This window comes from Nipponia nippon, unplaced genomic scaffold (assembly GCF_047370975.1).
Source record: "Nipponia nippon isolate SJK-2023a ecotype South Korea unplaced genomic scaffold, ASM4737097v1 scaffold_5, whole genome shotgun sequence".
NCBI lineage: Eukaryota > Metazoa > Chordata > Aves > Pelecaniformes > Threskiornithidae > Nipponia > Nipponia nippon.
The window spans coordinates 48,703,122-48,715,758 of NW_028262369.1; the positions used below are offsets into that span (position 1 = coordinate 48,703,122).

General features: G+C 54.3%; 1 long non-coding RNA gene across 2 annotated transcripts; it reads right to left on the bottom strand.

The window, feature by feature from the left end:
- Window positions 1–2,974: 2,974 nt before the first annotated feature.
- On the bottom strand, window positions 2,975–12,053 carry LOC148052183 (uncharacterized). Of its 2 annotated transcripts, none has more exons than XR_015699132.1 (3): window positions 9,842–12,053; window positions 8,024–8,121; window positions 2,975–3,899 (listed from the first exon to the last, which is right to left on the bottom strand). It is a non-coding gene; the product is annotated as an uncharacterized LOC148052183 (long non-coding RNA). The 2 variants fall into 2 exon arrangements; XR_015699133.1 differs by having other exon boundaries at window positions 7,993–8,121.
- Window positions 12,054–12,637: the final 584 nt, after the last annotated feature.

Consider the following 12,637-nt stretch of genomic DNA (forward strand, 5'->3'; position numbering starts at 1 on the left):
TTTTTCTAGATCACAAAAGGCAGAGGAAGTATCGAGTTATAACTGGACAGAAAACTTGTGTGAGAATAATTTTTCACCAAGAAGCGCATCCAAGTGAACTTTTTTAATAGCATTTTTGATTGATTTCTTGCCAGGAAATGAGTTTGTGTTTCCAGATAACATCGGGCCAATGGGGCTTTTATGACTGCACACTATCCCCAGTGTGAGGATGCTCGGATGGAGTATTGGAGGCCTGGTCTTGGGCTTTTGTTCTGCCTGCGGGCCATTTAAGTGAGGCCAAAAAGTTCCTGCATTTGAGCAGTACAAGCTGCCCCTGGGGCTCTGCTCGGAGCTTTGACGTCCCTGCAATGCATACAGAACTCTGAACTGCCACTGCAGCGAGTGTTTGCGGCCCCCTTGCCAGCTCAGGCGTGCCTAGGGGAGCCATTCCCATCGCACAGCCTGCGAGCAGACCCTTTGCCACACGTCTGGCCCTTACCCTCGCCCTGTGGGGCCAGCTGCTGGGGAGCTGGGCCTGGGAGCGGGGCTGGTTGCCTGGCTGGGAGGGCGCTGGGCAGCTTACTCCGCTCCATCTGGATCTGGTGCCTGGGTAAGCACCGGAGGAATCATCTCTGAAGAGAGCTCCCTCAGAAAGGTGGCAGGCATCAGCTTAGTGACTGCCTCGCTGGGAGCGTGTTGTTAGTTATCATTAAAAAGTATTGTTTCCATTTGAATTTCTGAAACCAGTTTCCCGTCGGTGGGTTTTGTTATGTCTTTGTTAAATTTAAAAGCTCCCACAATCAGATATCTGTTTCTGTGCAATGACAGCCGCTTCTGAAACTGTACTTTGATAAGAAGAAAGAGAAGGAGCTGGGGTTGCTTTTGTCTCACAGGAAAGGCTGCTGGCCTTGCCATGGAGCAGCCCGTAACCTCTTTGAACCCTTTGAAGGTTTTCAGACTTTGTTTTGGAGCGTGGAGGCAGTGCTCCTGTCCAAGTCCTGGCAGCGGTGCGTGCAGGCAGAGGCACGTTCCCCCTCTCCTTCCTTCCTTCCTTCTCCCTCCACACGCACAGCTGGCCAGCTTGCTCTCGCATCCCAGGAGGCGGTTTGGCCCCGGCTGAGCAGTCTTCCCCGGCAGTTCTTGAAGTTGTCATCCTGCCAGAGGTAATTACAGAAAAGCCTCCTTTAGGCCTTTCCGTTTCAGTGTAGGCTGGACTGCAGCAGTAACGACGCTGCAGGGAACAGTCTCCCAGATGGTTTTATTTATATCTCGGAAGCAGATGCTCCAGACAGGGTTTGGCAGAGCCATCAGCAAGTGCTTGTCTCTGTACTGTAGGAGGTTGGTGCAAAGCCTTTCTGTGAACTGTAGGTTTGATTTTCAGATATTAATATTTTGTTATTAGACTATATGAAATGCTGATGGTAGCAGATACTCTGTGTTGCTGTAGGGAAAAGCAAAGATTTCAGACGTTTTTCCACTGAAACTTTCATTTCTCACTAAAATGCTATTTTCCCACCAGAAAGAAATCACAAGGCAGCTCAGCCTGCTTTATTTTTGCCTCTACCCCCAACCTCTCCAAAATGTTCACCAGAAGATTGTTCCAAGTTGTCAAATCTGTTTTTTTAACTCTATAATAAATAGAGTTAATGAATAACTCCATAATAAATAGCTTCAGCATAATGCTTATCCACCAGCTTCCCCTCTGTCCTCATCCACTCTCTACTGTGCGCCTTAAAGACAGGAGACGGGGGGAGCAAGAGCATGACTGTCTATTGGCTTCGCTTCCATGCCCTGAGAGCACTCAGTGGAGATGCAGCCCTACTGTTTTGCAGGTGGCTGCTGGCTCGCACCAGAGAGTCAGTGCTGCAGAGGCGTTAGCAGGTTTTCCCCTTTCTCACGTGTTGGAGATTCATCTGTATGAATTCTTCCTGCCCTGCAAAATCTCTCAGCTGGACTCCCCGGCTTTCCCTGGAGACTGTGAGGAAGGGATGTGTGAGAGCGGGGGCTGGACCTCCATCGTAGGCAGCAGACACCACACAGCGTGGTGGCCCTTGTTCTGCCAGGACCGTCCATCAGGAGAGGAGGGAGGCAAGGTATGTGTCTGTCCCTGAGCCAAGGACACGGAGCAGAGCTTGGCTTGGTGTCCCTTCCGGAGCTGCCTTGGCACAGCGCACAGCCCTGGGAGCCATCCTGGGGGTCATCAGCTGCAGTTCAGAAAACTCCTGATATTGGTGGTGCTGAAAAAAGGGTGAAAAAAGTCTTTGGGGCAAAAAAAAAAAAATAATCAAGTATTTATTCTCCTGCCCAAAACCAGCTTGTACACGCTGATGGCGCGAGTCATAAACCATGTTAGCAGTGAGTCAAACAGCTGTATCTTTGCCCCTGGGGCAGCAGGGCCCCGTGCGGCATACCGCAGCGTGGGCAGGCTGCGCGTGGCCGTGCTCCCCACACTACTGCTGCTGTGCCTGTGCCAGCTGGCTGCCGCTTGCCAGCTGCCCCTGCCTCCCATCTGCCTGCGGCCGCGGGCTCTCACCGGCAGGGTTGGGGGGTATAAGGCCCCGCGCGGGGCAGCCTGTGCCCCCCGCACTCTTTGCCTTGCCGAGGCACGGCTCCCTTCCCTGACCCACATTTGAATAGCGAGGGGGTGCCGCTGCTTGTCCCCACACCCCCATGCGCAGCTGAGCCGTACGTCCTGGGGCTGTTCGTACGCTGGCTGCGTTATCCCTCCACTGCAGCTTTCTCAGTTTCACTCCTGTTGGCTGTAAAAGCCGGTGATGCTGACGCAGGCAAGCAGAGCTCACGCTGTACCCGAGCGCAGGCATCCTGTTTCCAAAACAGCCGGTGCAACCCTGTAGTCTTCAGTATTCATGTTCCCAAGGGGAAAAACATGGGGAGGTTGACAGCTGGGGCAGAAGGGGAGAGAACAGGAGGGTGGGAATATTCCCCACACCTTTTTTTTTTTTTTTTATTTTTTTAAATAAGAGTGTTGAAAAAGCTAATTTGGGAAGCAGACAGGAAGGAATGGTAGAACCTGGTCTCCAAACCCCAAGAGGCTTTAGGGGCAGCCTTTGCTCAGCTGGCTGGGTGCAGGGAGCAGTGTGTGGTTGTGCAGCAGCACTTGTGGTCTCCTGGCACTGTGAGCCCCCCGAAGGGTGTGGGGATGGCCGGGAAGCCCATCACCACTGCCAAGGCTTCACTCCCCGGAACAGCTCTCCTGCCTTTTCCTGGAGCTTCCCAGTATAATACAACATGCAGGGCTTGATTTAGGGTTTGTTTGTTTGGTTTTTTTTCTTTTTTTTTTTTTTTTTTCTGATGAGATCCTTTGGGCCAGCCTCAATGCAGTGGGCGCAGGCTCTGCCGGCCGGTGGCAGAGGGATACATTGATGCCTGGCAGGGCAGCTGCACCCTCTGGCCTCGCGTGCCCCCTGCAGTTTTGTGGGCTCCAGCTCCCCTCGCCCCCACTCGGACAGTGGCGGGGGGCGTGGGTGATTTGCATTATTTGAGTCTTCAGGACGCCCACGGGTGGAAAAAAAACAAAAGAAGCAAAGACAAACACACAGTATTGCACTCACACACAAAAACCACCTGAGCACAGCCCAGCTGCTTCTGGTTGCCAGCTGCCAGTGATGAACAGCCATGGCGCTCATGCCGGGAGCTGCTGCTCTGAAGGCGCCGTGTTTTGCAGGCCGTTGCTCAGCTTGGTTGTTCCCTGCTGCGTGGTGGGTGTTACGGCTTACCCCAGTCACCTAATTCCAGCTCCCATGGACTTGGTGTGCGCGAGTGGTGAATGTATTTGCAACTTTGGTCCTGTAAAGGATTCGTGTCCTGGGTCATCTAAACTGGCCTCCTCCACAATGATGCTCAAGGGAGGTGCTGGCCCCTTGCACACAGCTGATTCCTTTACAACCAAACTTTTGCATCTGCAGCAAAAAAAAAAACAAAAAAAAAAACAAAACAGGAAACAAAGGCTGAAGAGCATCATTAATACAGAGCAGAGCAGCCACAGCCATCTGGAGATCACACCTTTAAATACCAGTAAGCAGTCAGTGGGGCTGGCTTGCACCCAACGGCATCTGCAGTGACACCGAGGGACAAACCCCTAGTCTGGGGGCTGTTTGGGGCCCATCGAGGGCAGCTCTGTCTCTCTCACCCCAGAGAGACATCGGCATCACTGGCATCACCCCCGCCTTGGGCCTGCCTTGCCCTCATGTGCTGCGGTCACCGGAGGAGCCCTTTGGCTAGTGGCTGCTTCTTCACCCTGTGTGCTGCCAGGTCTGAGCAGCCTGATCCCACCTTGCCATCACGCTGGGTGAGTGGCGAGAGGCGCCTTTTGCAAGCTTGCCACCTTTGATGGTACAGGGGCTCCCGGGGGGGGGGGGTGGCACTGACCATGTAGCACACAGGGACATGTCTTGTCTTGCAGAAATGGCACAAAGGCATAAGCTGAGGAAGGAGCAGCCTCCCCAGCACCTAACGAGGCGCAGGCGTCCTCTTGGCCCGTGGCCCCCCGCCATGCCTTCGCTGGCTCCTGGGAAGGTGACGGATGGGTGAGTAGGGCCAGGTCCCCTCAGTCCTACGCTGCTGTGGGCTCAGCTGGCCATGGTGGGGACAGGGAGGGAGGCGTGACAAGCCTGCAGCCAACTGGGCTGCCTGGATGGTGGTGGTCGTGTTCACCAGAGAGTAGCATGGGCATACCTGTCCTCCTGGGGTAAACGGGAGCTCCGGGCACCATAACCTCACGTGCAACATCAAAGCGGCTGAGGTAAGCGCATGATGCAAATGAGCAATACCTCAGAGCTGGTGCTTAACCACAGCAGGGCTTCTGCGTGTGCTGTGGGAATAAGCTGACAGTTCCCCTTTCTGAAGCTTCTTGTGCGAGCTCAGAGGTGCTCATGGTCTACCCCAGGGGGTGCATGGACCCAGCACTGTAGAAGCATGTCCTCCATGGTCCTGAGGCATCGCTGGAGACCAGGAGAGGAGCAGGCAGAGCATGGCTCCCATGCGCACCTTTGCTGGCATTGCAGCAAGGGCACACCATGCCCTCCTGGTGCCCCTAACACTTCTGCTTTCCAGGGCACTTAATGGCCATTGCTTGTGCTACTAGTAAAAGGGAATATGGAAAAAACAAGTGCATGGGCCTGACTGCCCAAATACTAGATCATACAGGCGCTAGCAGAGCAGTGTCGTGCTCTCAGCAACTGCTCACTCGCTGCCTAGTCTCATTTCTGTTCCTGTAACTGTACTGCTCTGCTGTTAAACTTGGAGGAAATTCAAAGACCATTAGTCATGGCTTCTGCTTTCTGGACTTTTTGATGGTTTATTTGTTAATGTTTTCTGAAAATGGCAACCACAAGGAAAAAAGTGGTCCCTAGCCAGAGGTTGAGCTGAAGCAGCTGGGATGACCCTGGCCATCACAGTTTTTAATAAGAACAAAATTTCCAGTCCCTGTGGAAATGGGTCCTCAGTCTCATGCTCCCTCTCCGCTGGGACCATGCCGGTGCCATGGGGCCAGGCTCGCCCCGCTGCCAGGCAGCGAGGGCACCGCATGCCCTGTGCCTGCGAGCCCGGCGCTCTGGGGCACACGCGTGCCCTGGTCACGGTCCGTGTTTCCTGTCGGTGTCACAGGCAAGACAAGCTGTAGCTGCTTTTCAAACTGAACTGGGGAGGGAGAGAAGCACTAAGGGTATATTTTTTTTAAAGATCAGAACATGGAGACATGTCTGGGGTGTGTCTGAGGCACATTTGCTCCCTCAGGCCAGGGTAGTGGTGCTGCATGCCTGCCTTGTGCTGCCTGCTAGAGTGGGGCAGGAGCACGCTGCTCCCTGGCTTGTTTAATGCCTGGAGAAATCCAGTGTTACAGCATGGCGGGGAAGGGGCCGGGCGAGCAGGAAGAACTGTGCCTGCAGGCAGCCGTGCAGGAAAAGGCTGTGGCCAGTCTCCATGCCTCTCGGGGGACTCACAGGGAGCTGGGGGCTGGGGAGCAGTGGCCATCCTCCTGTGGCACAGATGGGGGCTTCTGAAAGCCCCCTTTTGCTGCGCCGCCCAGCTGGGAGATGGGGGCTCAGCCTGTCCCTCTGGAGTGGGTGTGTTAGCAGTGCTGCAGGCCTCGGCTGGGCCATTGCTGCCCTTGCTTGCAGCTGCGCTCCCAGGGGCTCCTGGCTGCTAGGCAGTGCTTTGCAGCCGCATCAGCCCGAAAAAGCCTGGGGAGGGGCGCAGCAGCCCCATTTAGCATCACTGTCAAATCCAGAGCCACAGGGGCCAGGGAGGGTGCAGGGAGTGCAGCCTGAGCCAAACGCACACCACGGCTGGCCGCAAAAGGAGAGGGAGGGAGCGCCATGCAGCAGCCACCCCGTTGCTTTCGCTTAACAGCTGGGGAAATAATGAGCTATACAAGCTGAGCATGACTGCAAAGCAGCAGCCGTCTGTATGCTGACACCACATTACATCTCCTCCCAGCCCCTGTGGATGCTAGCACATGGCTGGGAGCCAGGGCCAATGTCCCCTCTCCATTGCGCACGGCTTGCCAAGTGGGCGCTGTGGGACCCATTGCTGACTGTGCAAATAAATTGCCATGGTGCTGTAGGCCAGGCATGGGATCAGCCCGTGGTGCACTGCTGCAAGAGGCTCTGTGTCTCCGCGCACTGCTTTGGGTCTTTCAGAAATCCCCTGGCGTCTTGGCTAATCCGTGGTGACTGCGTGGGGCTGGCGGAGCCTGAAGCTGGGGGCCAGCAGGGCCATCAGGGAGGGCTGGGGCTGCCGCCATGGCTCGCTCCATCAGGGGAATTCCTCAGCAGTTTAGCCACATCTTTGTGCCATCCTTATCTGTGGTTTTCTGCTCACTTCAGAAGTGAGTTTTCTATTTAAAGCACATCATCTAAAGTCTAATTCCTTCCCGGGATCACCAGGCAGAAGCCCATCATTGCTCCTCGAGCACAAAGGCTGATGTATGTCCTTGGTGTGGCCTGGCCCCCGGCTAAGAGCTCACCTAGGGAGAGGGTCTGGGGTCTCACTTGGCATGAGGCTGCTGCTTTTCCCCTTGTTGTGGGCTGGGCCCAGTGAATTACGTGTCCGTGAAAAAACAGAGGACTTGGTGGTGTCTGGGTAAACGAGATCTTGATCTTTGCATGCTTCTTCCTGTAGTGTTTTTGCGAGTGCTTTGGTTCAGACATCTCAGTGAGTTAGAGAACCACGGAGCAGAGGAGATCCATCACTGCAGCCCCTGGCCAGCCCGGCTGAGGCTATGGCCAGCCCCCGACAGGCCCCCGCGCAGCCCCTGGGCAGCTGCTCGTGGTGGGAAATGTTCCTCCAAAGCCTGATGAAGCCATGACACAAATACCAGGGAGATAATGGGGGAATTCCTTCTGGCCCACTCTCGCAGCCCATCTCTGGAGCGCAAGGTTAAAGGCAGCCCACCAGGACCTCGCTGCATCTGTGTGCAGGCGGAGAGCTGGCAGTGACAGCGGGGATGCCAGGGGGGAAATGGGCTGAAAAGGGGATGCTACGGGCAGCTGACAGCTTCTCTGAGTGCCCTGCACCCAGGCACCACTCCGGGCAGCACACTGCTGAGGAGGAGGGATGACAGTGAGACCAGCTTCAGCCCGTGTCTCCATTTCGCAGCCTGAGACTGCTGCCTGCCCTGAGGCACATGCTAGGCACTGCAGCTGATGTGGTTGCAAATTGTTTCATTTAAAAAAAATCCAACCAACATATAAATGCTCTTAATGGATCATTTTCTTGATTCCCATAGACAGCTCCAAAGACAAGATGTACTTTATGGTGGAGAGGATCTTGTCAAATCAGAAAAGAAAAGAAACCCATGTAAAAGCCTGATGAGAGGCACAATTTCAGCATGACAGTACAGCGTGGTCCCCAGCCCCTTGCTGCTGGTTAGGGCTTTGCACCACATGCAAATAGTGACCGCTGAAAAGGGAACATGACACTGCTTCCAGGAACATGGAGAGTGTGTGGGAAGGGGTATTTACCCCAGGCTGCACTCGGAGCACCTTCACTGACCTGACTTCCATGAATATGGTCCATAGCATACCTCGCCAGACAGATGCATGACGAAGCAGTTGCCATCCCACTGCTGCCTCTCCGTGTGCTCATTTCCTGTGGTTTACCCTCTCTTGGACAACTTGCATGCTGCAAATGAGAGCGTGAGTCTCAGAAAAACTTCAGATCCAGTAACTCAAAGGAATTAATGTTGCAGAAACCCACAGGAAACCTGAGAAATGGAAACTCAGTTCTCTTGGAGTCAGTGCCAACTGGACCATGTGGCCTAACACCAAGTCATGGTGTACATAAGCACCAGTGAGTGGTGAAAAGCTGCTCTCTTAGGGGCTCAAATCATCACCCATTGCAGATATCTGCTACAAGTGAGCTGGCTTCCCAAATGGTAGCTCCCATCCGTTAGCTTCCCTGCTCCCAGTAGTCTGAAATCCAACTTTATTCCCTCCATTCCTCCCACATGACCTCTTGGAGCAATCACACCTCATCAATGAGGCAGTCACCAGAAGGCGAGTTAAGCTGAGAACGGGATCCCAATATTTAGCAGCTTGCTCTGGGGCTGATTTTGAGCCAGGGGAATGATGCAGGCAGGCAGGCAGCCCTGCAAGCCATCCAGCCCTCCCTTGGCCAAGGTTTCCCAAGGACAGGTGATGCGTTGCAGCATTTAGCAGTGATTAAGTTTGTTTGAACTGATCATCTGCTGGATTAACTGATGGCCAGTGGATTGCCAAGAGACTTTTTGAGCCCAGAAGGTGTCAGCTTGAAAAAAGTTCTAAAAGAAGCATGAACATCTGTACTGGTGGGGAGGGGAGGGGGAGCTGGGCACTGGTTGTAGTAGGCTCGGCACTGCCGCGCTGCCAGCTTGTGGGGAGGCAGGTCGCAGGGCTCACTCCAGTGGTTTCCCGTGCCACAGCTATCTTCTGTTTCACTTTTGCGGCATCGTTGGGTTATGGTCTCAGGGAAATTCCTCCCTGCTTCCTATCAGCACAACAAAACCGCCTGGAGAGGAAACCAGCTTATTTTCCTCCCTACTCTCTCAAATGGAGACAGAGGGACTGGCATTCCCTGTAAAGGCAAAGACTGCTTGAAAAGAAGCAGTTTGCAGTTTGGGGCACACCAGCTGCCCGCGGTGCCAGAGAGCTGTGGCTTGGGTGCTCTTGGCTCTCTGACCCTCTGAGGCAACTCCAGCTGGGCACGGGCATGCAGCGCTTGGCTGCTTGGCTCCTTTCTGGGGCCTCAGGGCAGTACTGGGGTTTCTAGCCAGGCCTTGGAGCTGCCTTCGAACAGCTCCTGCAGCGAGGGCAGGATGGATGATGGCACGCCTGGGACAAGGCTGTGTCCTGGCTCTGCAGGTAGTGCTCCTCTCAAGGACCTGGTGTCTAGCACTGAGAGAAACCCTCTGCCCCAGGAGCCTGTCAGCCTCTGACAGCTGGGGTTTTGGTTTTTCATCTTTAAAGATGTCTCAGAGAGTTATAAGAGTCTTGGGGATGCAAGCATTGGATTGCTTTGACCCTGGGACAATCACAGCCTTATGTAGTGCTTTTTTACCCCGTTTGACTACATATATACCATATTATTAAAAGCCTACACAGGGCTCTTCATGGGGTGGAGAAGTGCCACCAGCCCACAACGCCCAGCATCAAACACCCCTGCTCAGCTTAGGGACCCTGTGCCAAGGCGACAGGGACCAGCCGGCACCCACTAACTCTGGGCCTTAGGGGAGCAATGCTGCCCCGGGCTTGGGACATCAGGCACAGGAGCTCCCAGGCTCCTACTATGTGTCTAAGTCAACCTGGGCCAATAACTTCAGTGAGAAGGTACAGGGAGCTCTGCACAGGAGCATTCATTTAGTTACCTGCAACCAGAGTTAGCTGGAGATTGCCAAAGCTCCTGCACTGCATCTGCCTCTCGAGCAGCCCCACAAGACTCCTGGTCCCCGTTTCAGCAGGACACATGGCTGAAGGAGAACCACCCGTCTCCATTTCAGAGGCTGGAGCAGCCCCTCCACCTCCGCTGTCTCCATCCAGGGGTCACCGTGCCGAGGCTGGGGCTCTCTCTGTCTACCAGGGGAATTTTTGCCCCAAGTGTGGTTCTCAGACAGGAGCCGTTGCGTGGCTGGGGCTGCTGGTCATGGTGGGCTCTCAGGAGGCAGCGGTGCTGCCTGCAGACACACACTCCACCTGAAAATTTCCAGCTGACTTGAGCACTTTCGTTTTTTCCATCCTATATTCTGCACAAGTCATAGCAGTATTGATGATATCGCTGGGCGGAGAGACATGACTGCGCCCAGTCCCAGCATTACGCAGATGACTCCACCACGTTATCAGCTGAACTTCTCTGGGATTTTTTTTTTCTTTTTTTTTTTTTTTTCTTCAGCCACCAAATACCAGAAGTCTTTTTCCAGCAAAAATGCTGATTTCTTTGCAGTTAAACTGCAACAAACCCATATCAAGCAAAGTGATATGGAAAGCAAAGTGGATCAAAAGGCAGCTTTTCAAACGCTCCTACTGGCCTGATGAAATGCCACGGGGACAGTGGTTTTAAAAAGTCCCCCCTTCGCTCCAGTGTCACTGTGGGAGAGGGGGGCCCACCAGGCAGGGCTGGTGCGTCACAACCTTGAGACAAGTGTGGGTGCCACATAAAGCCACAGGGGCTTTATTTTCCAGCACTAACCAGATCTACACTGATTTTATAGACGGTAATGGTGCAACTGATGAGTCGTAACCGCAAATATTATTTATCCATTAGCACAATTATGGTGCTAAGCCTGCCAGGAGTAGCACAACCACAGAGAAATTGGCAGAAGAAGTAGAAAAATTGCTGGGAGAAACTTTGCCTGAAAGATGGGAAAGCAGGTATGAAACCTGCAAAGCATTGCACAAACCATTTGAGATTTGATGGTACCTCACAGCTAGGTCTCTTACGGGTACCTCCATACTCCACCACCAAAGAAGGATGGGGGACCAACTTGGAGGCAGTGGACCACTTTCCCCTCTGTCCCAGCCCACCTGGGCAAGCGCCCCAGCCTGGCAAGCCGGTGGGCTCACTCCCATCGGGGCTCACGTGGGTTTCGGTGCCCTTGGGAAGCTGCCAAGGGTATGCGCCAGAGCGGACCTAAGCATGGACAGATCTATTGCTCCTGTCTTCAAATCAGGGCTGGAAAATGTCCCAAATTGATGAGAGCCCGTGGCATTAAGAGAAGAGAAACCCCCGTTTGCACCACGGCTGCCTCCTTTCTCGCTCGCTGCCTGCCTTCGGTTGACCTAGTTGAGTCACGGGGAGACGGCGAGTGAGAGACATCCTGCGCTGTGGTTGGCACTGACGCTGCCCCGGGGAGAAAAAGGTCCTTCTCCCAAGGGTCGTTCGTCCCTGTCCCACGTAGGCGGGGGGAGCAGGGGCAAGAGGTGAGTGCTCTGAGGCAGGGCCAGTGGAAAGGGCCAGCTCTTGCTTACACCTGCGTCATGCCAGTGTGGCCCTGTTCCTGATACTGCAGTCCAAAGTGAAAAGCTGATTTCTCTTCCTCTGGCCAGAGCAAGGGATGTCACTGGTGGCTCTCTCCCAGCTGATGAGTGGCAGAGATGGCGCAAGCTGAAGGCACAGGCTGGGTGCTGGGGGAAGCAGCTGGGCTCTGGGTAAGCCCCTGTGGGGACCTGGCTGGATGCTAAATCCCCGTTCACATGTTAAGCATGTTCAGACATGCGTTCATCGCTTGCAAGCGCTTTGCTTAGAATCATAGAATTGTTAAGGTTGGAAAAGACCCTTAAGATCATCAAGTCCAACCGTTAACCTAGCACTACCAAGTCCACCACTAAACCATGTCCCTAAGCACCACGTCTACCCTTCTTTTAAATACCTCCAGGGATGGAGACTCAACCACTTCCCTGGGCAGCCTGTTCCAGTGCCTGATTACCCTTTCGGTGAAGAAGTTTGTCCTAATATTCAACCTAAACTTCCCTTGGCGCAGCTTGAGGCCATTTCCTCTCATCCTATCACTTGTTACTTGGGAGAAGAGACCGACCCCCACCTTGCTACAACCTCCTTTCAGGTAGCTGTAGAGAGTGATAAGGTCTCCCCTCGGCCTCCTCTTCTCCAGACTAAACAAGCCCAGTTCCCTCAGCCGCTCCTCATAAGACTTGTGCTCTAGGCCCTTCACCAACTTCGTTGCCCTGCTTTGGACACGCTGCAGCACCTCCGTGTCCTTCTTGTAGTGAGGGGCCCAAAACTGAACACAGCACTCGAGGTGCGGCCTCACCAGTGCCGAGTACAGGGGCACTATCACCTCCCTGGTCCTGCTGGCCACACTATTCCTGATGCAAGCCAGGATGCCATTGGCCCTCTTGGCCACCTGAGCACACTGCTGGCTCATGTTCAGGTGGCTGTCAACCAACACCCCCAGGTCCTTTTCAGCCAGGCAGCTCTCCAGCCACTCCTCCCCATGCCTGTAGTGTTGCATGGGGTTGTTGTGACCCAAGTGCAGGACCCAGCACTGAGCCTTGTTGAACCTCATGCAGTTGGCCCCGGCCCATGGATCCAGCCTGTCCAGGTCCCTCTGTAGGGCCTTCCTACCCTCCAGCAGATCGACACTCACACCCAACTTGGTGTCATCTGCAAACTTACTGAGGGTGCATGCAGTCCCCTCATCCAGATCATC